We start from the raw sequence: 13,046 nt of genomic DNA, 5'->3' as shown, positions 1-13,046 counted from the left end.
CCTCCCTTTTTGCGTTATTGTGCCTACAACTCGGCTCTCCCTCCTAGCAGCCTGAACCACTCACTTTCCTTATGTAAAACCCTTTTCATTGTCCAGATCTTTTGTTCCAATACGATCCTCCAATAAAAAGAACCAGGAATCATTGGAGAAATGACTATTCTAGGACTGAGCTTGGAGCATCTTGTAGTGCCAGAAAGTGCTCAGAAAATAAAATAAACCCTACACTGATGGTAGTATATGAAAGGAGCACGGAAGTCAATTGAAAGAGCTCTGAAGATCAAAGCTGGGGCAACCTGAGCAACAGAATTAAAAACTCCTATTGGATGATAGCCCAAAGTATAAAATAAATAACCATGAGTCCATTCTGATATAAATAAATGATTGAATAAATTAATAAATGGAAGGGGGGGCATGCAGAAGAATTCAAAACAATTTATGTAGATACCACACCCTCAGGAAGCAGGAACGTAACTGTGGGCTGTACATAGTGACTGAATTCCTTCCAAAATGTATCATGAGAAAAACATCAGAAAATTCCAGTAGAGGGGCATCCTACAAAATACCTGACCAGATCCATCAAAAGTTGGAAGGTCATCAAAAACAAAGAAAATCTGAGAAACTGATAAAGGAAAGAAGAGCCAAAAGAGACATGATGACTAAATATAATGTGGTATTTTGGACGGGAACCTGGAACAGAAAAAAAAAAAAAGATGTTGGATAAAAACTAAGAAAATCTGAAGATGGATTTTAATAAATAACAATGGTTTAATGTTGGTTCATTAATTATAACAAATGAACCAACTAATGTAAGAGTAATAGGGAAATGTGAGTTTAAGGTATATGGAAACTCTATATACTATATCCTCAGTTTTTATGTAAATCTAAAACTGTTCTAAAAAATAAAGTATATATATATTTTAAAAAAAACAAAAACAAACCTTCTTTATGGCAGTAATCGTAGAAAGAAATTCTCTTAATTCCTCCAAGCTTTGATTTTGAAACAGTCTGCTTCATGCCTCCCTCTTTAGTCTTGTCTCCTTCCTTTCCTCTCCCCCTACAGAATACATCTTTAAGGTTTATTTATTCGTTCGTTCATTTGTTCTGTGCCAGGAAATGTGCTGGGTACTTAGGATACAAAGTGACCTTGCAATCCAAGGGACGAGACGGACATTAGCAATACAATCACACAAATCAGTACTAAATCACCCTGTGATCTTTTTATATTGGGACTGCTGCTGGGATTTGCCCCCGAGTTGAGAGCTTGCCTGAGAATGAAGCCAACACGGAGAACAGCAGAGAGGTCCTGGAACATTGTTCAAGTCTCTTTAGTCAGATATGCCTGAACTCACTGCCCCTCTTTGACTTACTAGTTACATGAGCCACTCAATACTCTCTTTTTTAAAAACTTAAAATCACAACTCTTGTGAGGTCTATAAAAGACAAGTTCATAGTGTGAGGAAAGCACTGTTGACGGATATCACTTAATTATGCGAGTCAAGGAAGATGGCTCAGAGGGTGTAAAAACTGGGCTGAGTCCTGGAGAATGTGTATTAACTAGACAAAGAATGGGGGAGCAGAGATCCCAGGTAGAGGGGGCGGTATGTGCACAGCCCTTTTGAGAAGGGACTCTGTGGAGTCCAAGGGACTGCAAGGTTAGTGCCCTGGAACACAAGGAAGGAGGGTGAGCATGACATGGGAGGGTGCTGGAGAGAGAAAGAGGGAGCCAGCCCACATGGGACGTTGAAGCCAGGCCAAGGGTTTTGTCCTTGCCTAATGGCAATGGGAAACTATTAAAAATATTAAGAAGTGGAGGGGAAGAGGTGGTGACAACACTGTCAGATTTATTTTGAAAACATCACTGTGGCTTCAGTATGGAGAATGAATTGGAAGGGACAGAGTGGATCTGGTATTCTAGTTAGAAGGCTATTGCATAATTCAAGTGGAGGCTGATGGTGGCCCAAACTAGTCTGGTGGTCATAGAGGAGATACAGAGGACTAGACGTACCTGAGAGATATTTAGAAGGTAAAGTTAATGGGGTTTGATGGTGGGTTGGCTATAGGACTAACAAAAAGAAAGAAAAGTCAAGGATGACATTTAGATTTCTGACTTGACTAAATGGATGGATGGAGATGTCATTCATTGAAACAAATGCACATGAGAAGCACAGCCATCCCCAACTCCTTGCCATTTCTGCAATGCACTGTGCTATTTCATACCTTGGTGCCTGCCAATATGCCATCCTCAGCACCTGAAACTCGGCCTTCTCCCATCCCTTGCTTCAGACTCACCACAAATACTGTCTTTTTGGGGAATTGTTCCCTGGTCCACAAGTTCTTAAATAGAAGCCCTTCTCTGTGCTCCCAAGGAACCTAAACATGCAGTTCTTCTCTCATAGTCAGACATTAAAATGAAATCTTTACTTACTCATGAATTAGACAAAAATTTACTGGATGCCAATTAATTGCTAGGAAGTGGGGTCAGTCATCTGAACCTTCCAGAGGAATGTAAGCTCTTTGAGGGAGCTGTATTGTATTTAGCAACATATACTCAGTCTCTGGCACAGAGGAGACTCTCAATAAGTGTCCAATGAATGAAGAAATGAGGTGTTGACTGTGATCCATATTTGCTTGTGATGTTACTTTAAGACAGAAACTCCTAGAGAGCTGCTTCCGGGTTTCCTCATACAGGGCCTAGTCCAGTGTCATGTAAAATTCATTAGCCTATTGTAATATAATATTCATTGAATATTCATTTTTTTCCACTTGTAAGGATGAGAAGAAATTAATTAAAATACAAGTGGTAGACAGTTCTGGAAAATGCAGTAGAAAAGCAGCAAAGCCCATCACCCACACCCTAACACATGCCAGATTCCCACAACTTTACTGGATTTGGATGGTTTTTGTCATTTTGATCAGCCCCACTCTTCCCCATGTCCCACTAGAGCAATTTCAGCACAATCTCATTTTATCAGAGGAAAATGATCTTCTATCTGCAAACCAATGATTCTCCAAAAGAACCAAGAGAAATACAATACTTAATTTCCCTTGCACCCTTCCTCCCCCACACATTGTAAGGACCTTTGTCTTCGAAAAAACAAAATCCAACAAGCCAAACCATGAAAAGGTTCATCAAAACTTTATTAATCCTTTGCAAACCTCATTTCTTCCCTTTTGTTACTTTTCCAAATGTACAAGATCTTTCGTTAATTCAGCTAACAGTATTTTCCTTTAAGGCACAGTGAAATTGTAATAATGCTTGTGGCAGATGATTACACTATCCATCAAACCTAATAAACAAAATCTCTTCTTTAGAATACACACTCCATTATTTTCTTCACTATCAATTTCTGCCTTCTCTTTATGCCCAACTCTCCCCATTCAAACTGTAGAAGATAAATCCCTCAAACTTCAAGTCATGGTAATAAGTTGAAAACCTGTGAGTAAAATACCTCACTTTCCCTGGGGAAACTGATCTATAGTCTCAGGAACTTGCCCAATAACCTGCTAACAATTTGACCAAAGATCAAATATCTTCTGTGCAGCTAATGATTTACCTTAAAAAAAAATCATTTATTCATTCATTTGTTCATTCTACAAACAGTTATAGGATGGCACTGAGTGCCAGGACGTGTAAAGGCACTGGCAATATGGTGTAGGAGTTAGTGTCCTTCAGATACCGGAGTCGGACTGCTTGATTTTGAACTGAGGATCATGTGTGTTTTTCCCAAGTCTCAGTTTCCTCATCTATACAGTGTAGATAATAGTAGTACCCGTTCTTGGAGAGTTTGGGGTGGCCTGAAGGAGATAATGTATATAAAGTGCTTTGCACAGTGGCCAGCACACAATAAGCACCCAGTATATTTTAAATATTATTATAATAAAAGTACATAACGTAAATACCTGAAACTATCAAACTACAACCCGGTAGCCTTGAAGCTTGAAGACAAGTGTATAACAATATAGTTACAAGGGGTGACAATGTGATTGTGAAAGCCTTGTGGATCATACCCCCTTTACCCAGTGTATGGATGGATGAGTAGAAAAATGGGGGCAAAAAACTGAAGGAAAAATAGGGTGGGGGGCATGATTTGGGTGTTCTTTTTTTACTCTTTTTTTTTTATTCTTATTTTCACTTTTTCTGGTACAAGGATAATGTTAAAAAAATAGATCAGGGTGATGAAAGAACAACTATATGATGGTAATGTGAACAATTGATTGTATACTTTGGATGATTGTATGGTGTGTGAATAAATCTTAAAAAAAAAAAAGTACATAAAACCCCACCCTGTCCTCAGGATTTTCTTATTTATTGCTCTAGGTCTGGGCTTCCCAAAAGGCAGTTGCTACTCACTGCCCACAACTTACACCCACGTCTTCTGCCACTTTCTCCCCTCTAGCCCTGCTGTAAGTGACTCCTGGCCATCTCCTGCCAGAGATACACCCCTGCTTAGTGACCAGCTCTAGCAGCACCTCTTTCCTTCTCTCCTCAAGATGATGTGATTTGGGAAGAAACTGCAGAATCATGCTGTGAAGCAGGGGTTGGCATACAACAGCCCTCAGGCCAAATCTGACCCCAAGTCTGTTTTCGTAAACAAGTTTATTGGAACACTGTCATACCCATTCAGGTACATATTGATCCTGGTTACTTTATTGCTTCAATACCAGAGTTGAGCAGTTGCAGTAGGATGGCCCACAAACCCTAAAATATTTACTATCTGGCACTTAACAGAAAATGCCTCCTAATCCCTACTCTAGATGATGATGATGATAATGAGAAAGATAAGCCACTACTGCCATTTGTTGAGGACAATAACTCTTAAAGACAGTATCATTTCATTTTACAGATAAAGGCATTGAAGCCCAAAGATGTTACGTAGCTTGATCAGGGTGACATGGCTAAGACGTTGCAGCTGTTGTCACTCCAGTTTGTTCTCTTAATTCCAACCCTTGATACCCATATAATGAGTATCCACTCCAAGTAATAATGGTTGAGCCCATTCTAGATAATAGTAACTTGTAGTACAGTCACTATTTATTGAATACTTACCGCAAGTACCACTGGTACTTCTACCCAGTTTACCAAATCTCTGTCATTCCACTTTCTCCTACAGCTTCATGTGATAATCTGGTAATTAAGGTTAGTCATTGGAACCCTCATTGTTGGGTCCTGATTTCTTACCTGCTTTTTCCTTCAGCTTCCTCCCTTTCAGCAAGTGCCCATAAGCCCTCACCTAGAGTTGTCTGATAAATTCAAGGCATCCTGGATTTTTATTTGCTAAATCTGGCAACCTTCCCCCACCCTAAAATTTCTGTAGCTAGACAATAAATTATCCATCAAGGAGAAGCAGAGAAGCAGGGCACTTCCTTGGAGGCACTGTTGGTCAGAAAAAAGAGCAAGGGATTTGTTGTGGGAGGATGTGTGCCAGGCAGGCTCCTCAATGTACCTGCTACATTTCACCGCCATAAAATGGAAGTTAGTCCCCTACTTGCAGGATTTAATGAAGATATAATGAAATGTCATATATGAATAGCACTGTGCTCAGTAAAGTGTAGTCATTATTGTCTTCACACTATGTAATATTTGTTAATCCATTTAAGTTTTTCCCTCCTGTAGTTCAGATTCTAAAAACTAGATATCCCTCAATCTGCCCTTGGCACGACACCATCGAATTTTATCCCCCTAAACTCTTCCTTTCCCAGGATCTGACTGTGAATGTAAATGGCCATTAAAGTTAATTTAATCACAAAGTATATGAAATCCTCCCCTGGTTTATAAATTCCATAGGAAAAAAAATCAATTTTCAACAGTTTGAGTCATTATAAAATAAAGGATATTATATACATATATTACTTAGTGTCCCTCGGTGATTTTTAATAGTTCACAACCCATTACATTATCTGCTTCCGAGAGCCAACCCATTTCAAAATTAATATTTATATTTGATAGTAGCAAATTAAAACTCATTTTTAAAATTTCCTTGAATAATTGAAACTTTTTTTCCTCTTTGTCCATTCAGTAAATGCCAAGTCCTTCTTCTCCCAAGGTCTCTTCTAAAGACTGGAATTTTATGGTTGGAAATAAGGCAATTTTTCTCCTCTTACCTTGATAGAGAACAAGGACAGGATAGAAAAGTACATGGGGGGAAAAAACAACAAAAACCTAAGCCAAGTAATCCATGTAAACAAATTAGAGCCCCAATGGCTTACTTCTGTCTTCACTTAGAGTTTTGGCCTCTCCACTTTTAGCAAATAGTTGTTAATGCCTCTCACAGTTTCTCAAAAATGCAGAGTGGTGAGAATAATATGTTACCTGTCTCCAGGAGATGTTCTACACCACAGCTGGGAAAGCACGTGGAAAATCTCAGTCTGCAAAGGCTCATTTATTTCTCATGAATCTCTATAGAGCCAGTCTCTGTTAAATTTCTGTGTCAAGAAATAAGCATCAAAACCCCCACTCTCTACTGCTGTCTATTATTCTTAGTATTTCCACTTCTCCACTCAGAAAAAAAGACAAAAGGAAAATAAAATTGAGGAAATAAAAGAGATTGACTGTTAGAAATAAAAAAATGAATCATTGTAGTGAAGGAAGAGGCCTGGAGCCAAGGGCATTTTTACTTCAAATGCAAAGGGCCCAGTGGTCCAAATAAATAAAATCACCAAAAAATGACACTTTGCACAAGCCTCTTCCAAGTGAAAGCTGTCAACAGAATTTAGGCCTTAAATAAATATGTTTGAATTCTAAGGTATGATCATAAGAAACTAACGTAAAATATTTAGAACGTCTCCTCCCCAAGTGATATTACCCAGTTCACTTTGGAACCCCAAATGAAAGCTGACCAACTGTTCTCTTACAGACTAAGACCTTTAAAATGGTCTCAGATCCCAAACACATGAGTCAGTTCCAGTGCCTGGTGCTCCTACCTCCCACAGAGTATATTGAAGACAAACTGCTGCAGCCTGTTCTCCTGGACAATGATTTCCATGCACCTGTTGTTCACAGCAGAGAAAAAGACTCATTAATTCATCACCCTCGAAAAAAGACAAGAGACCAAAAAGAAAACCAAGAAACAAACAAAAATTCTCTGCTTCTAGGAAATGCTGGGCCACAAACAGATGCAGAATCTTAAAAAGAAAAATGGTAAAAAGAACACAAGGGAAGACCTGACCCCCTATGATGTGTATTTCACCTGAAAATAACTTGGAATTTAACTGGTGAGGTTAGAGGAAGGCAGAAGGACTCTGGCATGAATGGGAAAGTTTTTCTCCTGCCCAAGTGCCACTGCCAGATGCCAAAGCCCCAAACGGCTGTCCATCTGTCCCAGAGCCCACCAGCCCACCCACTCATTCCTGTGAAGCAAGCTGTCCATCTCTAGTGCCTTTCCTTTTATCTCTATGTCTCTCTATGGAGAAGAAGTTAGACACGGATCACGAGTCATCCATTATTTTTGAATCGGTAGTTTAGTAAAAGTCAAACAGGTAATAATTAACTTGTGATGGAGAAGTGGGGTTAGCAGAACGCCTAGAACCACAATGGGGAACACTAAATTGGGGGGCTCACCCCAACAGCACTGGGGACCTGAAGGGAGGGGAGGGGCTGCAGTGGAAGGAGGGGAGATGGCCAAGAACACCGTGATTCGCATCCTGATTCGATTCGATCCTTAGCAAGCAAGTGCTGGGTCAGCTGGGGGATGGGCAGGATAGAATTTCCAAACATTCCTCGATTCCACAGGTGGCTTTCTGACTTCCTTTTGGAGCCATGCAAATGGTAGGTCCTAGAGAAGCAAGAAGAAAATGGTTAAATATGGAATAAGGCATCCTGGGCAGATAATAATTTACAACTCTTTAAACCAGTATTCTTTACATACTTATTTAACTTAGAGGAGAAACTGTGTGTTATGTGGGGGAAAATAGAGAGAAAGTTTGTGGGGAGCCCTCAGTTTATTTTCCTGAGCAACTTAGCTCTGGCTAAAACCAGGTGGGCTCCATTCAGCGAAACAGAAGTATACTTTAACATTTGTTGTGACCAAAGCCTGCCTTGGGTCTCCCAACCCCTGCCCACACAAGTATTACTTGCAACCATACAGCACTCTCCATGAGAAGAGTTCTTTCCAAAAAAGCCTTTATTCTGTCTCATTCCATGTGCAGCAATGCTAAGTGCCCCTTGTAGATGAAGTGCTTGAGGAGATGCCAAACAACCTCATCCCTTAATCCATTTAGGGTTGGATATCTGGCTATAGATTTTCAGATGGGATTCAAGGAATCTGCATATGGGAAAAGGAGATGAAGTTTACAGAGTTCCCACCCTTTCTCTAATTCCTTTTATATTTTGATTGAACTCTCTAATCAAGACCTCAGCTCTCTTCTGATGTTGAGCTGTCCTGGGAGAAAAAAAAAGTCTCAGAACAAACAAATACCCTAGTAAATCAGGGCTGAGGTGAGAGAGGCTCCTGCTAGAATTGAGAAAAGCCAGTTGAGATTTGTGCCCCAGCAATTTGCAAAGAGCCTGATACATGGGGAAATGTACACTAAAGGCTTGTTGAATGAAAGTAAATTAATGGGTGAGCTATGGTGGCATAGGTTAAGGCTGATGAGCTGTCCCCTATCTGCGAGTATAATTGAAGTTGCATTCATTTATATTTGACTCTATTTTGATCTGTTTTTCAACTATTACAGCTGATGTTGAAGTGCACATTATTTTCACATGTGACACTAAGGAGTGGCACTGAATTAGAATAAAAGAGACTTTATATACCCTCCCATTTCCCTTGGGATCTTGGGTAAGCCTATGTGATGCCTCTGAGTGGAAAACAATGCCCGGGTTTCAAACTGATGCCATCTAAAAAATCCTCACATTAGCATGCTCCTCTTGCCACTGACGTCATACACTTGGGAAAGGGACAGGTTTAAAGTCATGCTGATGTTAGAGGATTGAGTAAAGCAGCAGCCACCTCTATTTCTCAAAACCCCTCAGGTCATCACGTGGCTTTCCCTTTGTCTCACCCACCCTGCGCTGGCGCCCAAGTGAAGATCCCCTGGAATGGGCTTGACGATCTGTTCCCCTTGAAGGAAAGTCAACACTCCTGCTGTGTGAACATGTGCAGCTCCAGACAAAGAGCTTTAGGAGGTAGGAAATAAACTGCAAGATACCCCAAAGTTGCTTTCGGATGGAGTAAAACTTGGGCTAAAATGTAACATGAGATAGATATTACAAGCTGACTTAGATTACTAACAAAGACTATCAGCTGCCCATATGAACAAGGATAACTGATGTTCAAAATTATAACCCAGAGAGACTGTAATATCCTCAGAGGTCTTCTGAATCTTCAAACAAGAATTACGTGTAATATGGATTTAGTTTATCTGTTTTAATAGATTTGAATTCTTTGAAAAATCTTCAATATATAAAGGCAAAATTTTATTAACTGTAATAGCTGAGTAACTAGAATATACAATTAAAACTCTGCATAACAAAGAATTGACTGATTCCTAATTCCCCATATGGCATAAGGAGATGAAATTTATTTCTGGCGGTAGAGAAATTCAATCACAATTATATAAGCGTATTGGAGTGGTTCATAGAGGTGGAACATGGTTGTCCAGATGGAAAATTCTCATACCTTTACAAGATACTTTCCTGGTTCTTTAGTCATGACTTTAAACATGGGTGAACTCATAGAGAATTGCCTATTCTATTAGTTTATCTACTTCAGATAACTTCCTGGAACTTTCCCTGGGCAGGGCTCTGTCTCCCCTTTCCATAACCTAAAGGTTAGATCCCAATCCATGCAACCTGATTTGGGCCAAGCAGATTCCTTTACTGGGGAGTTCTTGAACTAACAAATAGTGAGCCAGTCAGACACACAACTGTGAAAAATGAAAGTGCAGGTGATGACTTAGAGAGCAACCGGGAAAGTGGCTGGCAAGTCATGAGAGACCATATTCAAGAGAAGTTATGAGGAGTGGAAATGATGAGCAAGCAGACATTCTTGTGGTGGTGTTATAAATTTATTTAAACTACAGCTCCACTGTGAAGAGAAAATATAACTTCTTTTATTTTATTTATAACTGCTTTCAGCTTCTTCATGAGTCTCCACCCACCAGATAACAAGAGGACCAAAACAAAATAAAACAAAACACCCCAGTCCAATTCTTAGTTTGAAGCAATAATTTTGACATTTAAGTATTACTCAGTCTTTTAGATTTTTATTTTTTTCTCCTTCTCTATTTCACTCTGGTGTCTGGGACTATGGGGCAAGTGGGGCTTAGGTGAATTTGTGGCACTGAGGGGAAAGAGGTCTAAAAGACACACAATATCTTTTGTCCCCTCTACTCCCCACAGCCATGACCCTTGAACATCTGATCATTGCTGACCCTGCTGGCACTTACAGCTGTAGTTTACAGCTGATGTCCCTTGTGACCAGGTGTCTCACGGCTTGGATGGTGGCTGGTGGCTCTCCCAGGCTCACGTGGACTCACCTCAGCTCTCTCCGATGTTAATGACCCCTCTTAAAGGGTAGTGACTCCCATTCATTTGCCCCAGCATCGAATCACCCTTGCTAAGTAGTAGAAAGTTCCCAAGACTCTCAGCTTCCTCTACACGGAATTCACATGGCTGGGGGCATCAGAGGCAGCCCAGGAAAATGAAAACAGCAGGCAATTCTCTTCTACCTCACTGCCGCCAGGGTTACTGCAATGAGGCTGTCCCAGAGGACACAGAGGGCAACATGGGAAATGATTGCCACCCAGGCTCCCAGGCAGGCAGCGGAGCAAAATCCTCATGCCCTTTAAGTACCCCAAGTCACCTGGTTGTTTCTAAAGCTACCCCACTGTCCTTGAAGTTTGGTCTTGAGGGTGATGGGAGGTGAGAGAAAGAGAAAGAAAAAAACAGATATTTGATACTTTCCTCCACTTCAGCCTCTCACTTTTCTTCCACATCCTTCAGGCTAGGAAGGGTGGGCTTTTCCTTCACTCAACCTGCATCATATTATCCTTCCAGTATCACTAATCAAGTTAGATTAGACAGAGTAAATATCATCTCTAGACTCTGGGAGGAATTCTATGCTCTGACTCATCCAAATTAGTTCCTGAAATTCTAAAGAAAATCCTCTCTCTGAGTCCAAGCCTGATTTTCAAACCTATTATTTTTTCACGGGATGGAGATTCTGTGGTTATCCTCTGAGATGGAAAGCTACAAAGAATATGATTTAAGAGGGAAATTAAACATTTTGATTTTAAATTGGTAGAACAGTATCCCCATTACACTATAGAGAATAGAAAGGAAACATATAAAAGGTGAGAAATGAGATGCAGACAGGTGGCACTATCTGTTTATGGTGGAGCATTAAAATGAAAGTGCACAAACATCTTACTGGTGCCATTTGGGTTACAGAAGACTCTCCAGTGACTACGTCCCTGAGGCATCCTTTTGTTAGTCTGTTTAGCTTCTCCGGAGTTCCCATGCTTGTGTGCAAATCTTTAATTACTTGATTTAACTTAAATGCATTTCTCTTCCCTAAAGCCAAAATATCAGGACTCACTCAAGCGTTAAGACTTTCAAATTCCATAATGTATACGTTATGCACAGGAGAGTCGCCAAGTCTTATTTCATGTACCCTGTAAATGTCTTTCTAATCCATCCCTCTCATCCCATCCCAGATCCCAGGACCACACACCCAGATACCACCATGTCACCCTCACCAGCCAACTCCAGACTCACCAATTCCGGTTATTCTGCAATCACTGCCCTTTAGTCCCCTTTCAACCCCACCTTCAACACATCCTCACCTGTTCAGAGATTTACGTTGGACTTCTCTCTCCTCCCTATCGTATCGAGTTGAATTTGTCTCAGTCCAGTTTCCAGGCCCTGCCTATTTAAACTAAACCTATTTCCTGCTATGCAATCCATGCCTCTGCTCTAGGCCGTCTGCTATCCAAACCAACCCACGTATAGGAACACTGGCTCTCTGTCTTCTCTCATACTCATCTCCATGTCCTGAAATGGTTTTTGCCTCTCTCCACTGCCAGTCTCAATCCAGCCCATTTTTCCAAACCCACCTTAAATCCAACTTAATTCTTGTTTCTTTGAACCATTAGTCACTCCAGGCCGCACCACACTCTTCAGAGCTTTATTCTGTCTTTGCATAATGGATAATGTCAATAGCTAATGTGTAGTGAGCACCTTTTGCTGCTCAGTACTTCATCGAGATAGCTCATTTGAGCTTCACTCCATCCTTTGGGGTGGATGCTGTGATACACACATTTTGAAGATGGGGAAGCTGAGTGTCTGAGTTTACACAGACAGGAAGGGGAAGAAGCCAGGAGTCACACCAGGAAATCGGACTCCAGAGGCTAAACTTCCAGATAAAATGGCACAATGCCCCGGAGAATCACCCCTTGTAGTTTCAAGTGTCTTCATCTTATCTCCCCAGCTACTGTCAGCTCCTACGTCAGCAGCTTCATGACTTTGGCCACTCTGTAGATTCTCCTAAGCAAGCATCTTATAGGCCCTTGAATGATACTCATTATCTCCCCTAACCAGCCTTTCCCATTGAATCATCATTTTTCCGATATAAAACAACATGGTCCTTATGACCTAGGTTTGCTCACACTTTGTGGGGGTGATGCGCTGCATGGCTCCTCCCCGCCCCAACCAATGCTCTGGGGGACCCCGGATGGCAAAGCTACCGACTGCGGAAGGTAGGAGTTACCCGGATGCCCTCATGGAGGCTCTACTTCCCTCACTGTGTCTGCCAGGCTTGGCTTCTGATGTCACAGGCCTCTGGCCACCGCTTAGACACCCTTTTGCAACCCCTCCAGGGTTGCACGAGGTTCCTAAAGCCGCCTTCCAGACACACCAGCCCCAAGGATTTTGTAAACACAACTGTGGCCTGCAGGAGGCGTTCCTCCGAGGCTGGGCTTTTTGAGCAGTGTTTAAAGGACACCCCGAGGATTTCTCATTGAAATGCTTGGCAGCCCTGTGACTCATTGAGAGAGAATCCAGCTGCCCCAGCGAGAGCAGAGAAATGCACAGTTTGCCAACAGATTTC

General features: G+C 41.2%; 1 long non-coding RNA gene across 1 annotated transcript in view; it reads right to left on the bottom strand.

Moving 5' to 3' along the window:
• Positions 1 to 7,461: 7,461 nt before the first annotated feature.
• The window catches only part of LOC119544430, a 101,550-nt gene continuing 95,965 nt past the window's right edge, over positions 7,462 to 13,046 (bottom strand). The window contains exon 3 of the long non-coding RNA XR_005218836.1: positions 7,462 to 7,772. This is a non-coding gene — a long non-coding RNA (uncharacterized LOC119544430). The remainder of the gene's footprint in view (positions 7,773 to 13,046) is intronic.

Source organism: Choloepus didactylus, chromosome 9, assembly GCF_015220235.1.
Source record: "Choloepus didactylus isolate mChoDid1 chromosome 9, mChoDid1.pri, whole genome shotgun sequence".
NCBI lineage: Eukaryota > Metazoa > Chordata > Mammalia > Pilosa > Megalonychidae > Choloepus > Choloepus didactylus.
Note: the sequence above shows the minus strand (reverse complement) of the source record. Positions and strands in the feature narration are given on the sequence as shown.